Consider the following 11,354-nt stretch of genomic DNA (forward strand, 5'->3'; position numbering starts at 1 on the left):
GGAAAAAGTAGCCATTTGTCAATCAATGGGTAATGTAGAACCACCGACCAGGTTGAGAGGAGTTGCCTGGCTAGATGAAATTGCAAAGACCATGGCATTTCTTTGTCTTGGATTATGTTATGGACAAAATTACAGGTACTGAGCAGGGAAGACATTTGGCTGGGCATTTCTCACAAAGGCCAACTCAATCAGCCAATGAATTAAATCTTCATTCTGGATCCAGGTTTAGGTTCTGTTGGTTAACACTACAGAGAAGGGGTTCTTAATCAGGGCTCCATGGATAAGTTGCCAGGGGTCTGTGAACATGGATGGGAAAAGGAATTACATCTTTATTTTCAGTAATCTTTACCTGAAATTTAATATCCCCTTTGATTATTTAAAAATATTGTTCAGAAAAGGGTCTCTGAGATTTATCAGACTGCCAAAGGGGCCATGCCACAAAAAAAGGGTAAGAACCTCAGCTTTAGATAGATGTGTATTGTGTCTCTTTATATCTTGGTGGGTTTATTTATTGGACGGAGGTGTGTTGAATTTATATTTCCTTTGAATTTGAGTTTATATTTCCTTGGATGAGCAAGGTGGTGCTGTGGATAGCACTGTGGAGTCAGGAGGACCTAAGTTCAAATCCAGCCTCAGACACTTACTAGCTGTGTGATCCTGGGCAAGTCACTTAATCTCTGCATCAGTTTCCTCATCTGTAAAATGGAGATAATAATAGCACCTACTTTGTAGGGATGTTGTCGGGATCAAATGAAATAATATTAAAAAGTGTTTAGCATAGTAAGCACTATATAAATTTTAGCTATTATTATTATTATTAGCTATTATTGGATTCCTCTTGATACAGGGAAACCTCATAAAAATAAACCTCAATAAAAGAAACCTCAGCAATCACCTAATCGAATCTCCTGATTTTTTGTTGTTGTTCAGTTGTTGTTCAGTCATGTCCAGATCTTTGTGTTTCTTGGCAAAGATACTGGAGTATTTTTCCATTTCCTTCTCCAGCTCATTTTATAATGAGGACACTGAGGCAAACAGAGTTAAGTGATTTGTCCAGGGTCACATTTGTCTGAGGCTAGATTTGAACTCAGGAAGATGAGTCTTCCTGGCATCAGTCCCGAGGCTCTGTGCACTATGGCCCCCCCTGATTTTATAGATGAGGAAACTTAGACCCAGAAAGGAGAAGTGATATTTCTACATTTTTATGGATAGGATTGTGGAACCATAGATTTCGAGTTGAGAGGGCTCTTAGAAGACATCTAGTCCCACCCCTGGAACCTAGGGAGATGCATTGACATGCTCAAGGTCATGCAGGGAGTCAGTGTTAAAGGTAGGATTTGATCCCAGTCTTTCTGACTCTACTATTCTTTCCACCATCTCACCTGGCTTCCTCCTCTCCCATCTCTGACTGATGCTGTAGCTTCAGAAATGGTGTAATGAGGCTTTCTCCTCCAACTTCTGTGGCTAAGGAGATGAGCCCAGGGAGTTGTCTGAGACAGCCAGAAGTTAAATAACCTGCCCACAATTTGGCTTCCAGTAAATGGCTTCTAGGCAGGATTTGAACCCAGATCTTCATGTTCTTGGCCTAGTGTTCTACCTGCTCGGTCTGCCACATTGCTGGGGCCTCTTGATGATTGTAAGAAAACCCCTTTAAGTTTCCCCCCTCTAGATGTGCACTGGGCACGCTCTGAATGATTTCCCATCTCATGACATTTTTAAAAAAACCTTATTTACTTCCCGCTTAAGGAAATGGGGCCAAAGTGCCAATTTTTCATTTATACCTCTCTCCCCACACCACTGTCTTACTTTTGCTTTTTTTTTGCCACCAAAACATAAAAATCTTTCTCTTTTTCTTCCCCCCCCCCTTTTAGTACTTTGTGACCTCTGTTTGCTTTTCCCTCTCTCTTTATCCTCTCCTGTGGCCAGAGGCCCTTGGTTATCATTTCTCTTCCTTAGTTTCTGAACCTCTGTCTTGTGCATTGCCATCTTGTTTGCCTCTGCATCCCCAGCCCCTCCTCAGGAGCTCGAAATCATGTCAGTTTTCCAGCAACATCCCATTGGCCAGGCATTGATCACTCACCAATGATGAATGTTCCCAGGTAATTGGTTTAACTTCTCTCAGGGACTCAAATAACCCAGGAGGAAGCCCATAGAGGAAGAGGATGGGTGACAGAGAAAAGTGGGGAGGGCTGGGGGGAGCTGGCTGGGTTTTCCCGGTGGACTCAGAGGGCTTTTGGCTCCTTAAAAGGCAAGACAACACAGTAGTAGCATTGCTCCCATTTTGGCGGGCAGTCTCTGGCACCAAGTCCCCAGCCAAGAAACCCCACTTCAGCCACCGATTTGGGATTAAAAAAACAAAAACAACCCACGAATGAGTTTTAGCTACAAAGAAAAACAGCGTTATCCAATGATGGTCAAATTCACTTCTGGGGCCCAAAGTGGTTTTTTTGTTTGTTTATTTTTGTCCTCATAATGCCTAGGGAAATAGTGGACAGCAAGCCACTCTCAGAGCCAAGAAGACGAGGGTTCCAGACCTGCCTCAGACATACACTGGCCCTGTTACTCTGGGAGGTAATTCAGCCTCTCAGTTCTCTAGGCGCTGCTCTAAGTTACAAAGAAGGTGACAACCTGCTTTGGAGAGGGTATCTTCATCTCAGAGTCCCCTCTATCAAGGGACATGATGGTAAATGTTTAACAACTGTGTCCCCCTGCCTCAGTAGGCATGACACACTACATTGAATCTGCATTGACATTTTCTCCTTTGCTTTCTTATGTCTACACAATCAACAACCATGCCTGCAGATGCAAGAACACACACACACACACACACACACACACACACACACACACACACACCACAAGCCCTGATTTGTAGCATTTGTATTTCTCAGGTATAAATGATTGCACTGAAAATTTTGGCTCTTAAAAGTCTCTTGGCTAACTCCAGCATGCCCCTGCATAATGAATGAAATCACAAGCCCAGTTCCTCTTCTGAATTACTGACTCCACAGCTGGAGTCATCCCTTCTGAGAAGGCTGTTAAAGGGGACTGGACTGGGTCAATTCAATTAAATGAGTATTGAATAAGTTCCTGTTATCTGCAGGACCCTGAGGCAGCCGGGCAGTTGAGTTCCACTGAGGGGATATGTTAGGCAAATAGAGCAGATACAAAGTAGCTGGAAGAAAGAGTAAAGCCCTAACCAGCGGGTAGATCATATAGGAAGCATTTAATAAAGACTCACCATTTGACTGATCAAGAAAGGCATCCAATGGGCAGCAGAAGCTTAGCTGAGCCTTGCAAGGAGGTTACAGATTCCAAGATGTAGAGGTGAGGAGGAAGCGCACTTTAGTTACCCAATGGGCAGCAGAAGCTTAGCTGAGCCTTGCAAGGAGGTTACAGATTCCAAGATGTAGAGGTGAGGAGGAAGCGCACTTTAGTTACCGGGGACAGCTCATGAAGAGGCACGGAGGTGGGAGATAAGACTGCTGTTTGTAGACCAGCAGGTAGCCAGTCTGGATGAACCATAGGAGTGAAAGGCAGAAATGATGACTACAGGCTTTACTTCACTTTTTCAAGGTAGGCTGGAGTCAGAATGTGAGGGTCTTAAATGCCAAACGTAGCCACGTGCATTTATTCTAGAGACAGTAGGGAGCTGCTGAAGATTCTTGAAAAGAGGAGAGAGGTGGTCAGTCCAGATTACGGCAAAGAGCAGTAAAGAAGACTAATGGTACACGAATGAACCCCAACTGGCTCCAGTTCACTTAGTAGATCCCTTCCTCTCCCCCCACCTCAGCCCTTCCCCAAAACAAAATAAAAGTCAAGTCACTGATCTCAGCCTGTTTCCTTATGTGGATAATAATAGCACTGACTTTGTGGAGTTATTGAGAAGATCAAATGAAATAATGTGAGTCAAATGTCTGGCTTTAGCCAAAGAGATCTCAGAATTCCCAGCCTCAGCTTCCATGTTAGCAGAAATTACAGGAAAATTACCTAGAGTCATATTTCAAAGGGCTTTAGATGTCGACTGGGGAATATTTGGTCTGAATAATAAGGAGCCACAGAAGGTTCTTTTTTTCTTTTTTTCTTTTTGGCTAGGCAATACGGTTAAGTGACTTGCCCAGGGTCACACAGCTAGTAAGTGTTATTATGTATCTGAGGCCGAATTTGAACTCAGGTCCTCCTGAATCCAGGGTCGGTGCTCTATCCACTGTGCCACCTACCTGCCCCGCCACAGAAAGTTCTTAAGCAGGGGAGTCCTGTTGTCACACTCCTGCCTTGGGAAGGTTACATGGCAGCTGCATGGAGGATAGATCGATGTGGGAAGAGACTGGAAGCAGGGAGACAAATTAGAAGGCTATCATAATAGTCCAAGTGGTGGGTGACAAAGGCATGAACCCCAGCTATCTTAAGCTCTCCTCCAGAAAATATGAGGTGGAGTGGGAATCATGAGAGGGGAGACATGTGAATAAAAGCAGTATGCAGTCCCAGAAATCCACTTTATAGAATAATGATTGGACCCTACATTCCAGTTTCTAGTTCATGGTATCCTGGTGTTTTGTTTTCTCAGGGTCGCACAGATGGTAAGTGACAAAGAAAAGATGGAACCCAGGTCTTTCTGCCTCCCAGTTGGGCACTTCATTCAGTGTGCTAGGCTGCCTCCTGAAGCACTCTGGGTGCCAGGCACTGCGTTCCTAAAAACAAACAGTACTTATTGCAGAGTTTATCTTCTACATTGGAGATGCAACATGGAAATAGAGAAGCAGATACAAAGTGTATCTGTCTACTTACATACATGCAAAATCATACAAAGTTTTTCTTTTTTTTTGTAAATAGTATTTTATTTTTTCCAATTGCATGTAAAGATAATTTTCAACATTCATTTTTATAAGATTTTGAGTTCCAAATTTTTCTCCCTCTTTTCTCCCCACTCCCCAAGACTGCAAGTAATCTGATATAGGTTATACATGTGCAATCATGGAAACATATTTCAACATTAGTCATGTTGAGAAAGAAGAAACAGAACAAGAGGGAAAAGCCACAAAAACAAAAACAAAAACAAAAGTGAAAATAATATGCTTCGATCAGCATTCAGACTCCAGAATTCTTTCTCTGGTTGTGAATAACATTTTCCATCATGAGTCTTTTGGACTTGTCTTGGATCATTGTATTGCTGAGAGGAGCTAAGTCAGTCATAGTTGATCATCACACAATGTTACTGTTACTGTGTACAATATTCTCCTAGTTTTGCTCACTTCACTCAGCATCAATTCATGTAAGTCTTTCCAGGTTTTTCTGAAGCCTACCTGCTCATCATCTGTTATAGCACAATAGTAGTCTATTACATTCATACACCACAACTTGTTCAGCCATTCCCCTATTGAAGGGTATTCCCTCAATTTCCAATTCTTTGCCACCACAAAAAGAGCTGCTATGAATATTTTTGCGCATATGGGTCCTTTTCCCTTTTTTGTGATCTCTTTGGGATGCAGAACTAGAAGTGTTATTGCTGGGTCAAAAGGTATGCACAATTTTATAGCCCTTTGGGCGTAGTTCCAAATTGTTCTCCCGAATGGTTGGATCAGTTCACAATTCTACCAACAATGCATTAGTGTCCCAATTTCCCCACATCTTCCTTTTCTGTTATATTAGTCAATCTGATAGGTATGAGGTGGTACCTCAGAGTTATTTCTCTAATCAGTAGTGATTTGGAACATTTTTTCATATGACTATAGATAGTTTTAATTTCTTCATCTGAAAACTACCCGTTCATATCCTTTGACCATTCATCATTTGGTGGATGACTTGTATTCTCATAAATTTGACTCAGTTCTCCATATATTTGAGAAATAAGGTCTTTATCAGAAACACTGACTGTAAAAAATTGCTTCCCATCTTTCTGTTTTCCTTCTAATCTTGGTTGCCATCAGTTCGGTTTGTGCAAAAACAGTATTTCCAAGCAGAAGAAACTTCCTGTATGTTTACAAAGCATATTGACACAGTTAGCAGGCTGGTTTGACCAGACAAAAAAGGCACCCCTTTATTTTTGCCTTTACCTAAGAATATTTCATTTTTTTTCCTTTTGCATTTAAGTCTACGAAGATAATAACATAGTAATCAGTCACATTTATATATCACAGGAAGTGTGCCAAGGCACTTTGCTCCCAACAATCATGTGAGTTTTATTACCTCTATTTAACAGACGAGGGACCTGAACCCGGGGAAGTTGAAGGCACTGCCTGAGGTCTTCCAGGTGGCACCTTCTGGAGCTTGCTGTCAAAGCCAGATCTCCTGACTCTGAGAGCAGCCCTCCGCACAATTGAAGCATTAGTGCACCTGGACAAAGAAGCTCCTGTTTCTGAAGACCCACGCCCTCCATGTTTAAAGAAATACAAATCCAGAGGGATGGGGGTGGGGGAAGATCTGGAGAATCAGGTCGAAGGATCCAGTAGAAGACGCTCTCTCTTCCAGTTCTGAGGGATTGTGAGAGATGGTATTTGTCAGAGCCTTTGGGTTGAGGACACAGAGGGCTAGAGGCTCACAGGACTTCCAGGAGATGAAGCGGTTGTCCTGTCTGGAAATGCGCAGTGATTTGGCCAGACCTACCCACGCCCAAGCATGGGAGTGAAGAGGAGAGCTGAAAGAGATGGTGGGTCAGTCTCATCGCAGTCATCGCTTTGGCCTGAAGCCTCCAGCTGCGGGCCTTCAGCATTTCCTCTTCGCGTTACTGGGCCAGCCTTGCAGACACTTCCCTGCTACGGTCACTGGGTCTCTCTCACAGAGTGAGGACCTTGTCCCCTGGCGTGCTGAGCCTATGCTCTGGCTTCCTGTTCAGAGGAGCCTGCCCGAGCTTGGAATGGGAGCTGGGAGCACCTGGGTGGATACCTTCCACCCAGGCCTGCTTTTCCTTCAGACCCTCTTTGTCTAGTGGAGGTCAAAGGCACACCCAGATGTTTCTGCAAAACTGTCATTTTTGTCTGTTTCCACTGATACTTTAGGATGGATGTCGCCATCTTTTTTTTTTTCTTTCTGATGATTATCTGTTGAAGCCAGTATGTCCTAGTCTTTGTCATATCTCTTAGGACACCTTGGCTCCTACATATCCGAGGATTTAGAGTCAGATCAGACTTTAGAGATCAAGTCCAACCCTGTCATTTTACAGAAGAGGACACTGAGGCCTGGAGAGGCCACTTTGTTGTTGTTCAGTCTTTTTTTCAGTCACGTTCAACTCTTTGAGACCTCATTTGGGGTTTTCTTGGCAAAGATTTTGGAGTGGTTTGCCATTTCTGTTTGGGTTTTTTTTTGGCTAGGCAATGGGTTAAGTGACTTGCCCAGGGTCACACAGCTAGTAAGTGTTATGTGTCTGAGGCCGAATTTGAACCCAGTTCCTCCTGAATCCAGGCCCAGTGCTCTATCCACTGTGCCACCTAGCTGCCCCTTGCCATTTCTTTCTACAGCTCATTTTACAAACGGGGAAACCAAGTCAATCTTGTTTGTAATAATTGTTTGTATTTTGTTTCCTCTGTTAGGTTGTGAGCTCCTTGAGAGCAGTGGCCATTGCCCCTTTTTGTATCCTCAGTGTTAGCACATAGTAGGCACTTAGTAAATGCTTGCTGACCTGACTTGACTTGGTTTGACTTGCACTCAGTTCTTGAATTCCAGGAAATTGTATTCAGGGATTTCAATTTCATGTAATTCAAGGAAAATTGACTATAGAATCATGGGATCGTAGATTTCAAGTGACTTCAGAGGCCATCTACGCTAATCCTCCTCATTTTACACATGAGGAAACTGAGTCCCAGAGAGGCTAAGTGACTTGCCTAGGGTCGTGATGCTGATAAGTCACAGCTGTGGGGTGACATAAACCACAGTACTCTACAGTTGCCCTCCACAACCTGCCACAAGGACTATCGCCCTGGGTCAGCACCCTCCTCATCAGAGGCTTTCCAAGGGGACTTTGCTATGGCCATTGGACAAGGGCAGCCTTCTGGGTTCTAGCCAATTAGGAAGCAACGTTTCCTGGCTCAGGTGTCGGACAGCTGCTTTAGGCTCAACATTGCCTCTCTTCCTGTAACCCAGAGCTCCTGCTCCCCTAAACTCTTCAGAAAGAATAGTTCCGTCTTTGGTCAATGGAGCTTTGGGCTCTGAAACCTCCTGGGAGTAAGCTAGACCTTGCCTGAAGCTATACAAATAGCAATACCTCTGTGGTGGGTACCTAGCACAGGCATCCTCCAAGTCCTCAGAAGCCCATTTGTCAAGGGTGATGCTGAAGGGGAAGAGGCTGCTGGGAAGTTCAGCTTCTGGCTTTGCTGACCAAGTACGAGTGTCCTCCGGCCTGCGGCCAGCCCTTTCAGAATGGTCACTAAAGAAGCGTGAGAAAGACTCCTTTCACTCCATTCCCAGGACGACTTTGGGCAGGCTCAGCAGAGTCTGTGCTTCTAAGGTTAGCCTGCCTGCTCTGGAGTTCAGAATGCCATGCCCTGGCTCTGTCCACACAGACATTTCCACTCCCAGCATGCCTTCAAGCAAAGACTGCAAGAAGCTCTTGCTTCTTGGAGTGGGGAATTCTTATTCAGGTATGAGGTGGTCTCGGTCAAGGGTTCTTCACCTGTCCTTGGGCAGTTTGTGAAGCCTATGGGCCCCTCCTCTGAATATTTAAATGCATAAAGCAAAGTACAACAATTTGATGTTGTGATCCAGCCAACAGATCAGCTACATTGGACATTTGGCCTTGGGCTTGTGCCATCCACCAATGGGCATTTATTAAACACCTACTATGTGTCAGACACTGTGTTAGGATACAGAGGCAAAAAGTGAACAGTGCTTAGAAGCTTAGATTTTATTATGTAAATAAATTAGTGTATTCAAAACAGGTACAAAATAAGTGTGAGAGTTTCAGTGGTGAGGTACTAGCAACTGGGGTATGGGTGGGGTGGGGTGGAGTGTTCAGGAAAGGCCTCACCTAGGAGATAATGTCTGAGCTGGACTTTGGAGGATGCTAGGGACTTTTGAGAAGTAGAGGGGTGTGCATGTGTGTGTGTGTGTGTGTGTGTGTGTGTACATATGTATATGTGTATGTTTATGTATTTGTATACATGTATGTATATGTATTCGTACATGTGTTTATATAGGTATACTTGTATGTGTTTGTATATTTGTGAGTGTGGAAGCTTGTGCATGTATATATGTATGTATTTGTATATGTATATTTGCATGTGTGTGTATATATGTGCACATGCTTATGTGTGTGTGTGTGTGTGCATGTGTATGTGTGTATGTAGAGCATTCTAAGCATGTGGAACTTTGCAAAGGGATGGATATGGGATACAGGAGATGGAATGTTCTGTGTGAGACACAGAAAGAAGGCTAGTGTGCTTGGGCCATAGAGTCCATGGAGGGGAAAAGGAGAAGGTTGGAAAGGTAGATTAGAGCCAAGTCGTGAAGAGTCTGTTTTTGACCAGAGGTAAAAGAGAGCTGCTGGAGTTAAATTAGACGGGGAGTGACTTGGTCAGACCTACACTTCAGGGAAATTACTTTGGCACTTGACTGGAATGGGGAGAACTTGAAGCAAAGAAGCCAATTAGGAGGTTGTTAAGGTGGTCCAGGCAGGAGCTGGTGAAGTCCTGTACTATGGTGATGGCTGTGTGTGTGACTCCGGGGAAGGGAGGGGATGGTTGTGAGAGTCATTGTAACTTGGTGAAAGAAAGACTACTAAATTCAGAGTCATGAGAGGCCTGGGTTGGAGTCCTGCCCCAGAGCCTTTATAGTTGTGAAACTATGGGCAAATCAAATGACCTCTCTGAACCTCAGCTTCAAAGAAACCAGGCTAATGGTGCCCAGAGCGGCTCTTTGTCAGGGCTATCGTGAGGTTCCATGGAGTTGTGTCTGGAAAGTGCTACAGAAAGGGGAGCTAAAATTCTTGGCCATGCCAATTAGTGGTTGAATTATTCTGATCATCTCAGGCTTTCCATGACCCAAATAAAACCTTAGTAATGAAGATATTGAGATCCCTGCTTCAGAAGTTTCATTTCCCAGCACCACCAGGGGCTTCCGCAGTTTCCCTCCTAACTACTTCTCTGGGCTGGTGTATCCCAGAGCCCATTTTGGCTCCTTGATATCTCACAAGCCTTGGATAAAGTGGGAGTCACCAACTCTCTTCTGTCTGGCGAGAAGGTGGTGAGGTGGCGGGCAGGGAGGGAGTGGCACCAGATTTTACCACCCCTCTGCCATCATCTTATGAGATCTTCCAGGCCTTACTCTGCCCTACAGACATCTGGCTCTATCTTCTGACCTGATGTAACCTGCAGACCACTGGGGCTTGCCATTCACCCTGCTGCGATGCCCTTGGGAATTCTAGGCCTGCCCACCCATCCTGCATCTTCACCTTATTTTATTTGCTGTCTTTCCCAATTCAAATATGAGCTTCTTGAGGGCAGGGGCTATTTGGACTTTTTTTTTTTTATATCTCTAATATATATAGCAAGCACTTAATAAATCCTTTTTCATTCATTTTCTTCCTTCCTTCCTTCCTTCCTTCCTTCCTTCCTTCCTTCCTTCCTTCCTTCCTTCCTTCCTTCCTTCCTTCCTTCCTTTCTTCCTCTTTCTAACTTGCTTTCTTCATTTCTCTTTCTTTGTCTCTCTTCCTTCTCTCCTTTCTCTTTCTCACTCTCTTCCTTCTCTCCTTTCTCTTTCTCACTCTCTTCCTTTACTTTCTTTTTCTTTCCCTTCTTTCCTTTCTTCCTTCCCTCCCTTTCTCCTTCCTTCCTTCCTTCCTTCCTTCCTCCTTCCTTCCTCCTTCCTCCCTTCCTTTCTTTCTCTCTTTTTTTTTCTTTTTTCTCTCATTCCAATCTTCTCATACTTCCTGGCCTTCTGTTTACCCATCATATATTTTTTGGGGGGATCATATCTATGCTTTCATAAGAGCAAAGATATTCCAGTGATGAAACACGTTATAAAAAAGGAAAATGGAGGCCCCAGGGTGTGTGTGTGTGTGTGTGTGTGTGTGTGTGTGTGTGTGTGTGTATGTGTTGGAATATGTATATGTGTATATGTATATATATATATATATATATATATATATATATATATGTTTTCAAATATTCAAATTTATGTGTGCTCTTATCAGTATATGAAGTCCCTCCAATGGTTAATAATAATGCTTATAGTTAATATTTATGGAGAGTTTCAAGGTTTGCAAAACACTTTACATGAATTATTTCATCTGATGCTCACAATAACCATGGGGTGTGGGATGCAAGCCCGCTACATCTGCCCGTCTTGTGTGAATCTTGTTCACACTTTCCAAAAGGTCACCATAGGCCGTCCAACCAACATGCTTCCAGCCTTCCTGATTTTCT

Source organism: Phascolarctos cinereus, unplaced genomic scaffold, assembly GCF_003287225.1.
Source record: "Phascolarctos cinereus isolate Bilbo 61053 unplaced genomic scaffold, phaCin_HiC Scaffold_4;HRSCAF=312, whole genome shotgun sequence".
NCBI classification, from domain to species: domain Eukaryota; kingdom Metazoa; phylum Chordata; class Mammalia; order Diprotodontia; family Phascolarctidae; genus Phascolarctos; species Phascolarctos cinereus.